Source organism: Anas acuta, chromosome 9 (assembly GCF_963932015.1).
Source record: "Anas acuta chromosome 9, bAnaAcu1.1, whole genome shotgun sequence".
Taxonomy (NCBI): domain Eukaryota; kingdom Metazoa; phylum Chordata; class Aves; order Anseriformes; family Anatidae; genus Anas; species Anas acuta.
Window position 1 is genome coordinate 23,330,142 of NC_088987.1, and position 15,716 is coordinate 23,345,857.

Sequence of the window (15,716 nt, forward strand, 5' to 3'; positions counted from 1 at the left end):
TGTTTATATCACTAAAACACAAAAAGCTTTCATGTCTAGGACTTTCATATTTATGTAGCAACTATACAATGTATGTATCCATTATGTTTCCATTTTACATATATTTATATGTACTTAAAAATGTATATTTTGAAAAACTAAGTCCTAACATATTGTCTGGAATATCCGCTATCTCTGGATCTCTTCTGGACAGAAAGAAGGCAAACCCTAGAAATCCACTCGCTTTGGATCTGGCTTCTGACAGTCCTTGATGAATAACAGGTAACAGTGTCATTTTTAAGAGGCCTTCAGCAGAGATAAAAACTTGTGCATTAACTGCCATGTTTCTGTGCTATATCAGAGAATGTAAGAGACAGGTCTGGGCTGAAAATAATGACCCCCTTGCCATGTGCTGATATCAAGGAATATTAAGTACCTTCTTCCAGCTCACTGAGCCCTCACAGATTTAAGGCAGAACAGCATTGCTGTCTACAGCAGGGTAATGCACAGGACAGCCTGTTGCTGGAGGAAGTCTAAGAGAAAGCCAGGCTGAGGAAAAATGCTGAGCTACATTCAACACAATATCATTGCTCATTTCTCCGCTCATTAAAACAGATTTTAGGAAAGGAAAGTAAACTTAAGTCCACAGTGTGTGAAGTATATATTTGAGAAGAAGTTGAAACAGGTAAGTATTTATTAGAAAGTGCAGCAGTTGAGGGAGTAGCATTATCTAGCCTGAGACAATTCTCGGCTGGAGTGGCCAAAGCAAGAAGCCACACACACACACAAAAAAGGAAAAAAAAAAAAAAAAAAGAATTGCATTTTGAATAGGAAATTGGAGGGGGAAAAAAATATATATATCCCTTTGTAAATGGGGTCCTTCTTAGCATGATACTACTTGAGTGAGTTTTCAGAATGAGTCTGAAAAGTGCCATGCCATTAGAAGTGATATAGATTTATGGTCAATCGACAACCATACTTTGCTCAGGATAAAGAAAAGCAGTGTAGAACTGTACTGCATCATCCACCAGGCTGTTTAAACTCCTTTTACTGAAGTGGAAGCCCATCATAATGTTACTGAATGCTTTTTAAATGTTCTGTAATTAGTTTCCAGAAATAAATTAGCTAACAGTGGATGAATCACAGGCTTTTTTCTGCACACTCCAGTGTGATAAACCCTCAGAGATACTTGAACCTGGAAAAGTCACAATTCAGTGCAGTTACAGCCTTGCCAGCCCTGTACAACTTTCTCATAATCAGGTCCTGGCTTCCATTCCTTCTTCATGCTGTCTCCAATGAAATCCACTCCCCTTGGCACGATACCTTGTCTTACTTTTTTAGGCGTGATGTGGAAGTATAGCAGGGTGCACAGCTGAACTCTGCTTTCACCTCCCTTTGAAGTTAACAGAATGGCAGAATGTGCATGTTAGAGTATTTCTCTTATTTCATTCCCCAAAACAGTGCTTCCTGGGAGCTTTCCAAAGCCAATCAGTTGCTACTTTGGAATTCAGGACAGTAGCTGGACACAAGCCAGTTCTTCTATTAAATATCAACAGCATCACCACCTGAAGCTACCACGAACAGGACAGAACCAAGCGGAAAATGCCACTAACTCATCTATGGATTTTTGCCCTGCACTACTTTTGGCTGGCTGCAGTAATCACATAATCATCCATTCAAATCAGGATTGGCAAGAAAGAAACACCAAGTAAAATGCAGCTAGGAGTAGAGAGGAATGCAAAGTTCCAAGTGACTGTCCTCCTTTTGAGGTTTGTTGCTGGTTTTCTATTTTACTCCTGAAATAACTTTACTGTTGCTTTGAAACCTCTGATGCTGTTACAGCTGAGGTATTAATCAGCAGTTTACTTGTTAATGTCCTGGTTTGGGCCAACAGCGGAAACACTGGCTGGCTTGTTTCATACAAAGGTTCTAAAGAAAGCGCTCTGGGCTGGTGAGCACAGAGCACTTTATTTTGCTTTTGGAGAGCAGTGAAGATTTCCTTTTGATGTACAACTGTTTCCATCACAGATTTGATACAGTGCCTCCAGCATACAAAACTGCATCCATGATTATGGAAATAAAGGCATAGGATGGGAATAAGGCTCCTGCAACACATTTGAATGAGTCAATTACAATCCTTCCACCACCATCATTGTCCAGTAGCAAAACCCTGCATTTGCTGTTTAACTGGACACAGATTTAGGGCAATAAATATTGAGTTGTCATAGGAGATTCTGCATGATTTGCAGAAAATAGTTTTATTCTTTCCTTCTCTTTTCTTCACACCACCTACAGTAAAGAAGTAATGGAACAATTACTTTCATTCCTCTACTGTTCTGTCACATCTTGCAAAACAAAGCAAACCGAATGAAGATCTCACGCTAGAGCACATTTCCTGCTGCCTTTCATCAATGCTATCAGACATTGCCCTCCACACACTGCTCACCACCATTTCTCAGGGTGAAGAACCCCAGCCTTTCCATCCAAAGCTGGTGCTTCATATATATACTCTAAGGACTTAAGACATTCTGCTGTTTCTCCTCCCTGCTGCCAGAGGAGAGGCAGGGACTGCCTGCACAGCACAGCCCTCGCCAGTTCCCAAGGGTCTTCACAAGACCTCTATAACAGCAGCCACTTCCAAAATGAGAGCAAGCAGTTGTTTGCAGAAGCAGGGGCTTCACACCAGAAGGACTTGTCGTAAAAAAACGCCTGATGTCTGACAGCCAGGCAGAGCTTTCCGAGCCTGCACCCCGCAGTGTGCAGCCAGCCTTCTCTGGAGGAAGCACAGGGCTGCCTGGGGGACATCGGATCCTGCTGAGAGCTGCTGGCATGCCTAGGATATTTCTGAGACAGACCAGTGTCTAGGGAAAAAACTCTGCCTGCTGTAGTGTTTTGCTGAATTTTCTGCTTCTCATGTTAGGAAATATCTGAGACTATGGGGTCTCCATCCAGACAAACATTAGGAGCAAAATACCCAGACATAGCTGACAAAAGTCAAGCCCAAGCATTTAAACAGGAGCACCTCCTAAAGCACCAGTGGCTGCCCTTACGCTACTGCAGCTGCATGTTCAGAAATCAGACATTTCAGACATAGGTGATGAACAAAGGGCTCAAAAGCTTAAGGGTCACTGGGGAAGGGAGACAGGCTGAGAGATCTCTGAAGGCACTCACATGTCGAAGTTAAAGACAGAAAAATGCTACTCATCCAGGACACACGAGTCTTGGAATAACTCAGACTTATTATCTTACTTTTACAGTGTCTACAGATGTTATTCTGACTACGTGGTTTTGTTTTGTTGTTGTTGTTGTTTTGTCTTTAAGAAATCAGATCACATCTACTGTAAGAATTTAAATTATCTATGTGCCTAATTTGTATTTTTTGTATGTGTTTTGCTGCGAAAAATGGATTACGCATTCAAGACTCACCAGAGTGGCTGCAGAGTTTAATGAAGGCACAACTGATATGCTGGCTGCAAATGCCAGCTGGTTTCCACACTAAAAGATGATGTGAGATGAAAATAATGCTTTTCCTGAGCTCATACCTATCTTGAAGTGGTTGCGAAAAGGCAGCTCCAACATGGTCTTAGGAAAGTGGGCAGATGAGTATCAAAGACATTCTCCTGTTCTGAGTAATGCCTGTTAGTAAAGGACAATTAAAAATATGAAATATAACCTAAATAATATTTGCACACAAAAATTATTTCAGACTTGTGGACAGACAGTAGGATGAAATAGGCTTTGTATGCGGATGTCACAAAGGTACAACAGAAATGTTCTGAAAGGTGGGTGACCCTTACGGTAAGTAGGTCATTCATTGAATGGGATTAAAAACTGAACTGGAGTCAAAGATAAAATAGGGAAAAAATGGGCAAGAGAGGGCAGAAATCCAACAGGAACAAACCGTTGATACATTATATATCACTGACAGCAGTGGAGGAGCTGCTAAACTCCTAACCTGGGGTTTAATGGTTCCTATTTATCACGCAAGACACAGGTGGTCTGAGCGAGGAAGAGGTGCATTAATAATTCTGACGACGTTCAAGACAGCACACAATTGCTGAAAGTTTGCAAAGAAAGCCCCTGAAAAGGCAATATGCAGGGATGGGGGCTGTGACTATGCACCCACCCTCATCCAGCTCCTGGGGATGCTCAGGTCCTGGCTGGAGGCAGAGCAGAACTGGGAGCCCCAGGCACAGCCCTGGGGTGCAAGGACCCCCGGCTGGCACCCTCATGCTGCTCTGGCCTTTGTGGGGCAGCTAACCCAAGAGGAAGAAGAAAACTGCGTGCTTGCGTCCTGTCCTCCAGCATTTACCATCCCCCTCTAGGTCATTTCAGCCCCAAATGTCAAACTAATTAGGGAAAAACAAAATCTGATTTGAATCCCCAAGCTTGGCAGCCTCATCAAATGTCTGGTGATTCTTTCTCTGTCAGTAATTTGTTTTCTTTTTTGTTCTTGTTTTTCCTCTCTTTGGTTTGAGCTGTCTTCAGGAGGGAAAACAAGCCCTCTCTGAGGATGTTTCTGAGGTATTACCTTTAATGGGCCAGTATTCACATTTGTGTGTTTGTTTACATTAAAAGGAACCTGATCTTGTTAAAAAAGCTAATTTATGCTGGCGATAAAATTCTAACTAAACCCCTTAACTCTTCAGATATTTTCCTAGCTAAACCTCTTAACTCTTTGGATATTTATCTACCATTGTGTTGAATTCAGTATGTAATTTCTGCAGTGTGCCTCCAGTGATGTATCCAGGTTGTAATCTCTGCAGGAGAAGCTTCTGTATGCTATCACCGATGATACTGAAGGCCATCAGAAAATAACAGATAATCTTACTAATAATGCCAGCACCAGTTTCTTGATTGTACCATGATCCATTCCTAGGAAATTCTTAGGTAACTACATGTAACTTTTTTTTTTTTTCCTTTTTCACTTATGTAGAAATATCCATCCTGCAGGCTCTAATCCAGTTAAATGTTTTGGTGGTGGTGGTGGTGTTTTCCCAGTCATAGAGGCATCCAAAGAATAAGACAGTCTATCCAGGAATGTATGTACATTATAAGCACTGCACATTCACATCTTTGTTCCTAACTTTTTCAGAAAGATGTTTTTGGTAAGAATTTAAGGCAGCAGCAGTCTAATTTACACACATAGCTAAGCTGCAGAAATAATGGCCGTGTAGTCAGCTATGCAGCATGACAGTTTCCTGTCTCACAAAATTCATCCATCTCACCTGCTGTAAATGCTTAAATCCCCGTCTCTCAAAAACATTCCTGACTTGGTGTCACTGATCTGTTGTATACAAAGGCTCACTGTCTGCCTTCACGGCCCATCAAATGTGAAGGTACCTTACCAGTACAACTGAAAAGAAAACATACAAACAAACACAGCACCATACCAGTGCTGCGTAATCCTGCTCTAGGAGGTTCCTCAATGGGACGGGTGTGAAATGACCATGGAACTGGAGGCTATTGGCATCGAGAGCATTCAGCTAAATGAATAAAATCATCATCTCTCATTAAGTCAGCAGTATTTGCAATAAATAATACTGATTTATGAGAACAAAATGTCAGGGATTTGCTACATTTTGCTATATTTTTTATGCAATGTTTGAAAAAAATATTGTTTCAATTCAATAATGGTTCACTGAGGAACGTATTGGATATGTTGATCTGTGTGACAATAGATTGAGCTGCAGTCATCTGATTTCTTTGTGCACATTTCAGCAGTGCATCAGCAGCTGAAGGATATATGGAATTTGTAGGTGACTGCCCTGGTACCAGCAGTAATGTGGGATATATTGTCTGCTGTCATTCATTAAGCCACACATATTTGAACAATAGAAAGTAACTGAAGACAATTAGTGGAATAAAATACATAAAGGGATATTAAAATAGTTTTGAGGCAGAACGGCAGTATGTCAGTGTTAGTGAGAAGACTGCTAGGAAAACAGAGCAAATATAATTAAGCATCACTTTGCTGTCAAGAGTTCAAGTTCAGCTAGCAGAAGGAATTGTTATGACAAATTGTGATGAGGACACATCTGGGAATGGTGCTGGAAAACAGGACCTAGCGCCAATTACAGTCTGTGCCATGAGCTAATGTCAGACATCACTGCAGCTTCTTGTGGTGGTCTCCAAAACATTCTAGAAAAATGCCCTCTGTGAGCCCCACGGTTCAGCATCAGTGCAGGCTAGACAGTGGGGCCTCTGTCTGTTCAAACACCTCAAAATATTTTAAAAATCTGTCTTCCCCTTGTCTTGGAAGAAAACTCTTCATCAAATAATTTTTGGATACACACATAAAATGTGCATTACATCTTTCCAGTCGTGACCTTGCTTTTATCATAAGAAAATGAGTTATGTGAACCCTGACCCATCAGTTGTTTTAATCATGCCCTCTGTTTTCCACATTATCATCTATAAGGGATCAGGTTCCTAGGATACCATACCTATATTTATTTAATCATTAAACTATCACAGAAAACCTAATGCTGGCTGTGCTGTGCAGCCACAATACTGGGTGTGGAATGACATTAAAAGACATACAGGGGCATAACCACATGCTGTTCTATTTACAGCAGTTAGAGTCATTGAGCTTTATTGGTAAAGATAAAACAGAACTGTTCATAAATGATCCTGCTAAATCAGGTAATGAGCAGCAAAGTGAAGCGTCTATTTCCTAAAGTCAGCTGAAGTCCCGCAGGTGGGCACCACAGGCACTGATACCAGCAGCAGGCAGGGCTCGTCACCCCTGAGATGCCTCTTCATGGCTGCCAGGGGCTCTTCAACTGCATAGGTGCGTCTGGGGCTTTTGTCTCACATCTGTCCCTGCACTGGCAGAATGATTTTGCAAGGTTTGGAAGCCTCCATGTAACCTTATCCACAAAGTGGGCTACCAGCTTCCTCAAATTTGTATATTGTACCCCTTGATGCTTAGGAGTAGTCAATTGGAGACACTTTTGTTAAGCAAAGAGTTTGACGTGCCCAGTACCACACAGCTCCTTGACACAGCCCTACGTGGTAGTACAAAACCATGGGTTATGCTTGGAAAACATTAATCCAAAGAGAAAAGACACACCGCTGAGCGCCACAGGAGTACAGCAATCCTGTCTGCCTGTTCTCACACCCTGCCTCTCGGCTGTCCCAGCTCCGTGGCTGCAGCTGAGGAAGAGCAGGCTGAGGCAGCTGCAAAGCTTCAGCACGCACACAAGTTGCCAGTGCTCCTTTCCCCTTCTGTTTAACTGCAGGATGCATAGTTGCTTGGTGAGAAAGTGGGATGTTAATCTAGCTACTTTTGCAGAAGAATGAGTGCAGTTTTCCAACAAACATTTTAACATCCACATTTTTTTAGCCACCACATGACCACTACTCAGGCATGAGTCTCAGAAATATTATTTCACTAATGTTTAAGAGCAAAGCCAGAGGGACCACAGACACTGTGTTTTTCAGGAGTGCACACAGCATAAGGAAACACGCAGCTGTGATGCAGAAGACAACTCCACTGTGCTTCTGGGCAGGGCTGAAGGATGCAGCGGCTCTGCCAAGTTATACATAACAGTTGTTGCCTCTAGATCTACTTCAGGTAAGCCCCAGGGGAGATCAAGAGCCAGCACACCAGAGAGAGTGCTAACCAAAGGCTAATTCCTACCCTGAAATGCTTTCAGCTTAGATGGTGGAAGCAAGCAGCACATCCTGAAGCATTGCTGTCCTTGGCAGTCAGTGCAGAACTGCGACAAAGGAGAGATGATGGTGACCTCTTCTTTGCAACATGGGAAGGCCAAACTGGGACTCGTGGGAGAGAAATTCTGTGACAAAGCTGAAAGTCACACCTGCACCTCTGAAGTCTCACCCTGCAGACTGAAGCAGCCAACCTCACTGTTGGATTTCCATGAGCAAGGGAAGCCACAGCCCCATGGTAGGGCAGCTGATGGTTTTGATGCTCACACCTCTTCATTTATTTTCAAACACAAATTGCCATCAGGAATAAATTAGCATTGAGAAGAGAAAAAGAATCATGTGCCCTCCATCACCTTCTAGAACCTGAATAAAACTTTTTTTTTACTTTTTACACTACCCTGTCATTAGTGTTCCCTGTAGACTTAATGCTAAATGTTTATTAAATTCAGTGATCAGGACCTGATCCTTAAACCAGACACAAACATCCCTTTTATTTATACAAGACCTTGAATAACATTAGCCAAATTCCCTGTTTTCTGATATAATTCAGCTGACTTAGTAGGAGTCACCCTTTATAGCAACATCAATGAGAGAAGAGCCAGGTTCAACACTTATTTTCCATCCACACCAGAAGTTAACTCACAGCTTTATTCCCTAAATCTGCTGAAAGCGTTGTTGATGGCAGTACATGAACAAAGGCTCCTTCACTTGCTGTGTTGTGTACGTTGTTGTTTTTAAACAAACATGCCCATGTTAACTTCAGCCTCATGGTAAACACAAGAAAGACATTCATCCTGGGATCTGGAATATCAGGCAGATACTCGTTAAAAAAAGGGACGTGTTTTAACCATAAATAAATAAACAAATCAAAATAATAACAACAGTAATAAAAATAATAATTAATAATAATAATAAAAGAAAACACCACTCCAAAACCAACAAGAAAAAACAAACAAACACCACTGGAAACCCAGGGTAGATAAATACCCACGATTATAAACCTTAAAAAAAGAAAATACACTTAATATGTCCTGCCTGGTATGTCTTGAGTCATGGATAAGAGGATTTAACATTCTTTTTACTCTATCCACTTTTAATAGGAAAATCCAGGTGCAGATGTGGGCTTGATTCCAGTGCCAAGCTGCCTGCTCTGTTTAATAAAGAGTTTAATGCAATTTAATCCAAAGAAGCAAAGAGCCCTAAGACACCAGCACTAGAGTCAGAATCCTAATTAATTTTCTGTTGGTCACAGTTGTCACAGAGATTCCCCTGCTTGTGCTTCTGCTAATACGGTTTAAAAAAAAATCCAATAAACTCTGTTTGCACTCAGTCACAACTCCTAGGGAAATGATTAATATTTATATAAGAAAATAGAATATTACCAACCCGAATTATTCAGTTATCTCCCCTTCCCCTTGCTCCATCCCTCCCCATGAGATTTTCCTGTCATTAGTGATGGGATAAGCATAAATGCATGGAAATACCTCTGACAGAGCCTGCCTTGCCTGATTTTGGTGCTTTGGAAAGGGAAGCAGAAGCAGCTCTTTTCCCCTCTGCCAGCAAGGCTGCGGGGAGGCAGGCATGGGAGCCTCTCCACCATACAAAGAGGAATGATTTCTGGCCTGCGAAGATGACCACGTCCTTTGATTTTAGTGGGCTTGTGACACCATTTTGCAGGAAGCAATTGGTGTGCCCTCAGCCAGGGGAAGGAATTGACAGAAAAGCCATTAATTACTGTACCTTCAACCCCCTGCAACCACTGTGCGTTTGTACAGACAAATGTACACCATAAAGAACTGCCTGCTCAAAAGGCAGGCTTACAGAGACCCAAACAATGCATCCAAATTCAATACACTCAATGCAAATGAAGAAACAAACACCCAAATTTTTTGACCTGTAGCCATAGTATTCCTTTTGTAACATGATGACACCATATTGGGTTGCTTTATTTCCTCCTGATTCAAAAGCCAAATGGTATTTGCTGAAAATCTATTTTTTTCTGAACTTAATAAAATTTCCTTCTGACTATAGAAATAAAGCTTTTCTTCTGAGATGAAATAATAAACATTTGAAAATTTAAGCAAACTGAGCCCTGTTGAGATGCTTTGAGGTTAATATAGATTTTTTTTATTTTTTTTTTCCCACAAATCACAGATTGTAATAAATGTCAGAAGTACAGCATGTTATATGAGGGATTTGTCATTAAGTAGCCTGGGATAAATACAACATGTCCAGTGTCTGCCTGTTCACTGGAAACAGTTTCATCGCATTGCTTGGTCTCACCTTCATCGTTTTCACCTCCATTTAAAGCTACCCGAAGCAAAGTGAGTTCCAATGAGAACACAAGCACTGATCAAGTACATCTGTTCCTGTCCAGGGGAAATGGATTTTATAGCATTCCAGACCATGCACAAAGCATGAGGAAGACAGCATATGTAATGGATGCTGTAGGAGCTGGAGAAAGAAGCTACAGCAGTGGCGGTCCTGCTGCCCACACCTGTGGCTCTTCTGTGCCACAGGGCTGTGGAGGCTCAGCAATGATCTGCATTTGGAAACTTTCAGCTCTCGACTTTGCTCCATCCTCTGCCCTCTGACTTCCCAGAAAGCAGAAAGCTTCCCAGAAAACAGAAAGCTCCTGCACAGGCCGAGGGACTATTACTAGTGCCTCCTGTCCTGAGGAATTTGGCAAGAAAATTAAAGAGTATTGCAACCTGTTTTCAAAAGAAGCCATTTCCCATGTGAAGGAAGAACCTCTAACCAAGCACAAAACCAATACTATTCCAACTGGGTTCCACTACAGCAGCAAGGGAGGGTATCAAAATTTTCTCTTTCCTCACTTTTCTGTTGTTATCTATGTATAGTAAATTACACAGTTAATAATAATAATAATAATAATAATAATAATCACAAATGTTGCTGGTATTTTATTTGAATAATGCACGTGATGACCAGCGTTTGGAGTGCTACAGATCCCATACAGGAAACTAAATTATTCTTCAGATTACTTGAAGGACAGTGGCGTTGTTCACCAGACAGCATGCCTGCAGGTGATCTCTGTGGCACACGACTCCTCTCGGCCCGGAGCTCACAACCACCTGCACGGGTCTGTGGCGACACACCGTGACTACCCATGGGCAAGGAGCGAGGCCAGAGCAGCGGGCCTGGCTGGGCCTCCTCGTGCAGCCTGCAGCATGGGCTGTGGCCAAGGCGGGGAACGAGGAGCCTCCAATACCACTTTTCTCCTCCTCTTTGCAGGCTGAATAATAAATGTTGCTAAGGAAGTCCCGTGACTGGGAAAAAGTCTCTCACAGCTCCTGCTTTTGCCATCATCACTTGGGATAGTTAATCTTGCAGCAGCACATGAGGGCTGGTGGGTGCCACAGGGGCCAGCACCATCCCCACCAGTGGCAGCTCCAGCTCCGAAATGTGATGAGCAGGGTGAGACAAGCCCATCACAACAGAAAGCTGAAGGCAAAAAAGGCCAAGCTCTCATAGTGCTAAGCGGTTTCCAGGTTTCAGTTCCTGCATATACTGATTTTTCTCAGCAGGAAACAGAATTTTCCCCATACTTCCACTGTAGCGAAAAAGTGACTCTCTCTCTTCATCAGCGATAATGTACATGTCAGAGTTGAAAAAGTCAGGTCAATAGTTATTAGCTTCTTGAAACATTATGTCTTGAAATACAAGGGCTTTGGTTTCAGTACACATACACAGGCTGCCACTGGGGAATGTGGGAGATCAGACTGGGCCCTCCAGGCCTGGCCCACCGCAGGAATTGCTGCAAGACAGGGTGAGGGAAGGGCTGCAGTCTCTGGGGCGAGATGTGGTCCCCGTGTTTTTTCAGGACAGAATACAGTGCATTCTTACAAAATTATTTGGAACAATTTTGTCTCTGCCCCAGAAACTTGCTTTCACTCATTCACTTGTAGCCCAATCATCCCTTCATCACATTTACCATTAAGACTTGTGTAAAGGGTGCTGCAGGAAGCTAAAAGAGAGGAAAAATAAATAACATGCAAAGGGTTAGAAAAAAAAAAAAAATGATATTGTTTCTTTGCTACAGAGAAGCCATACTAGTGCTTCCTACCAAGAACAGCTTACAGGCTTATCACGGGTCAGAGATGGTTTCATCGACATGTTGCTGCTCCCTCTGCCATGCTCTGACCTTGGGCAGGTAATTTATCTGGTCGGTGCACCAGTTTTCCCTTCTGCTGAATGGGGGAATTGAATTTTACCTTATAGGGGCATGCTGCGAAGCTGCAGAGTTTTAAGGCTGACAGGAGCAGACCTAATAAAAGGAGAAGGTACAGGGCCCTCAGGCAGACAGCTCTGGGTGCGTGTCGCTGGTCTTTGCCCTCACAATGCATTTTATAAACACAAGCAGAAGGCATTCAGAAAAGAGAAAGTCTTAGTAAAAATTAAACGCGAGATTAGCTACTATTCAAAGTCATAAAATTAAATTTAAGAGTTCTAAATTATGAGAGCTTTCAAATTGAAATGCTGCACAATTAGCTCAAACAGAGCAGAAATAAAAAAAAAAAACATTTATAGCCAGCTCCCTCCTGCTTCCAGTTGGCAGCCGCAGTCACTGTGATGATTGTCCAAGCTTCAGCACGCTCCGCTCGGGAGCCTTGCAGCACCTCAGCAGGTCCCTGCGGGATTGTACCCACAATGTGGCCATGCCACTGTGCCACCGTGCCACCATGCCACCATGCCACTCTGCCATCAAGCCACTGTGCCACCAGCACTCCCCTGCCCCAGCAGCAGCAGCCCCTGCCTTGTGCCCTGGTTTCCCCCAGTCCACCCACATCCTCCAAGTAGATTTTTTTGGGAGGAAGGTGAAGTGGTGATTAGGAGTTTCAGTTGGTTGGGTGTTTTTACTATTAAAGGGTAAAAATGGATAAATATTACAATCTTTTTCTCTCTGTTATTTTTTTCTATAAACACTAATTCACAAAATCTGGACTTTTGGCATCCCAGAGGGGTGAAGCGCATGGCCTGATGAGGGGGAGAGCAGCAAAGGGAGGCTGCAGGCTGCCAAACAGCATGCAGAGCAGGTACTGAGCCTGCCACTTTCACATTGTAGTTCATATGGCGCAGGCCCTCGGGGGGTTGCTGGTCGTGGCCATTTTGGCTGTGCAGAATCACCAGCCCTTGCTGCTTTCCACTCTCCTGGTCATCCTGCTCCTTTGGGATCACTGGTGACCAAATGGTCTCTCTGAAACTCCATGTCCCAGACATTTATTTGTGGCAGTTCCTTGAGCAGCTTTGCTTGCCAGATACTCTTTGTGTCAGTTAGGCCTTTGGCTGCCTGATATGCTGGAAAATTCACATTTTTCTACTCCTTTTCTATTGCTTTTGAGTTGTATTTATTCAAGATGAAAGCCAGATGTTATATTAATGAGAACTGCCTTTCCTAAAGGGAAACATTCATCAGTGCAGAAGCAGACGTTGTAGCTTTGCTGTGAATTACTTAAATTCCTCCTTTTTTCTTTTGAACAGGAAATCCAAGAAGATGTATCTGAAAGCAATAGTATTGTGTCTGCAGAATAAAAGCCATTTGCCCTAATCCCTTTAAAAGCTGCTAATAGGGATTTAAATGTACCGAAGTTTAAATATGTTTAAATTTGAAGGCAAGACAAATATGAACCTAAAATATATTGGGGAGGAGGGGGAGGAGAGGAAAAAAAAAAAAAAAAAAAGAAAGAAAGAAAGAAAAAAAACAAAAGGAATGCTTGGATATTTTACATAGCAAATACATTTCAGATACAACAGAGATTACTATTATCAAACCAGATGTCTTTGTCTTTTTTTTTTTTTTTTTTTATTCCTGGTGTCCATTGATTTTCCTACCGAGCCTCTCCTCCTAAATGCAGGACCATGGCACATAGACTCTAAATGCCTTGTTACTTCATGCTGAAATAAAACCATTCTACAAAACGGCTCCTCCAGTGTTTCTGTGGCCAGGCATGCAAGGCGGGATGGTGCAGGGTGGTTCAGCACTGTATTGTCCATATGAAGTGGGGCTCACCCCGTCAGGACCCCAACTGGGTCTGGCAGCTGTGGATGCACTGCCCACAGCCTGGTCTGCAGCTTCCTCGTGGCAGCCAGCGGTGAGAAGCGTCCCTTCAGGAGGGTAACTGCCTTAAGCACAGACCAGAATGCCCAAGCTTCTCCCACACCCAGGTTAACACCTTAGAAATATCCTTCCAAGTATAAACTGTAACCCTTAATATTAAATAAGTAAGGTATATATCAAAGATCGCTAATATCACATGTTCTTAAAAATGATCATAATCATAATAACTCCTCAGGCTTTGGAAAAAAATTGCTGTAGATCTAATGCAATTCTCTGTTTGTACAGAATTTTATATCCTTATTATTAAATATTTCCATTATGCTATTGCTGGAATATTTTAAGAAGTAATATAATCTGTTGTAATATAAAGAAGAGTAACAGCATAGCTATTTTGCAAAATACGTTCCAGCTGAACGAGCTAATTAGCTTTTAATAATGAGACTCAGCCAATGGATTTACAAAGCAAGCTACTGGGGCTTAATGATTTCAAAAGCTATCACATTTACAAGTTAATGTACCGTAAATTATTTATGAGCATCTTATAAATAAGTGCAATAAGTTATTTCCAAGAGTAGTGTTGCCTTAAAATAAGGTTCTTCTGAAAAGTGCCCACAGAAATAGAGCTTTGTGTGATCCCATATTTACTGTCTCTGATGCTATTTTCAGATGCAATTTTATAAGTTTGGAAGCAGAAGATCATTTACCAGCCCAGATTTCCTTCAGTCCACATCTCTGCTAAGCCCTGACAATCCCCAGGGTTTGGGAGAAAGCAGAGGCATCCAAGGCACTCAGTGTGATGCTTAACATTTTTGATTTCCTCTTGTAATGGCATGTAGCTCAGGCTACTGAAGCCAGAGAAGCCTCCTCTCTACAAGCAGCAATGTTATCTTTGGCAAAGCAGCCCTTCATGGCATGCAGAAACGAAACAAAAGCCATCTACAGCAGCATGCTGACAACTCACGCCGTGAAAACCATTACCCTTGCACCTTCCCAAGCCTTCGTCAACACAGAAATTACTTCCAGGGAAGCTTCCCAACACTGAGTTTGGTGGAGCAACACCAGGGTGCCAGCAATGGTCTTCCCTGGCCCCTTCTTTCAGGGGCAGGTTCTGGTTTGCCCAGCAGGCTGAACCACCCTCACCTGGACACAAGGCACCCGTGAAAAACCCGTACGTTGTAAGAACTGAACAAAGTCCTTCTGACCAATGCAGCGTCCTTCTCTCCCTGGTACAACAGCAGAGTTTTTCTAATAAAAGGCAAATCAAGCTTAGAAAATGTTGCCATTTGGAGTCAGAGATGGCTTGATGAAACACCACAGGTAATGGAGATCTTTGAACCTGAAGGGAGAATACTACTTTAGAGGAAAGGCTCTTGTAAGGGCAGGAGAGAGGAAGGGCTGGCTGTTTTTTAAGGTCCTTATATTTCTAGATAGCTTTGCTGCCATTGCCATGCTAGTCCTGGGTCAAGGGATTGCAACTGACAACAGAAAGCAGACACTGACTGCAGATGTTGGGGCTAGGGCTTCTGTTTGTATCTCCTGTGGATGCTTTTCTTCAGGATAGTTTTATTGGTGCATCATGAAATCACTTTAATTTGTGAGAATATTTGAATGTCACATCTTCTATGATAGCATCACCTCTGTCAAATGTATCTTTTTATGCAAAAAGAAGTGTTGCAGCACAGATTTTTTACTTTATATACAGCATGTGAGCCTGCTGATTCCAACTGAAAGCCAGCAAATAAACATCAAGAGACAGCCAGATAAGGAAAGACAGGAATGCTTGCCTTATTTAATTGCCTGTCTGAGCCACGTCTTATCATGTTCCTGATGATGTTCCTGGTATTTGTTGTCTTAAGGATGATATTTTCTCCACTTTGTTATTTCTGTTACCGATGTTGTATCTTAGATAACTAAAACCCATCAGTTCCTGTAGAAGTGCAGCCTTTCAGAAGAAGCACCCCCCCCCCCCCCCACCCCCCCCCCA

The 15,716-nt window shown here is 42.5% G+C and overlaps 1 long non-coding RNA gene across 14 annotated transcripts in view; it reads left to right on the forward strand.

Moving 5' to 3' along the window:
* The window catches only part of LOC137860826 (uncharacterized), a 40,901-nt gene extending 29,571 nt beyond the window's left edge, over window positions 1-11,330 (forward strand). For 6 of the 14 annotated variants that reach the window (XR_011099200.1, XR_011099199.1, XR_011099201.1 and 3 more), the window contains 3 exons: window positions 194-261; window positions 1,441-7,558; window positions 7,641-9,794. This is a non-coding gene — a long non-coding RNA (uncharacterized lncRNA). The other 8 variants (XR_011099208.1, XR_011099207.1, XR_011099210.1 and 5 more) reach the window with 4 other exon arrangements.
* The last annotated feature ends 4,386 nt before the right edge of the window (window positions 11,331-15,716 follow it).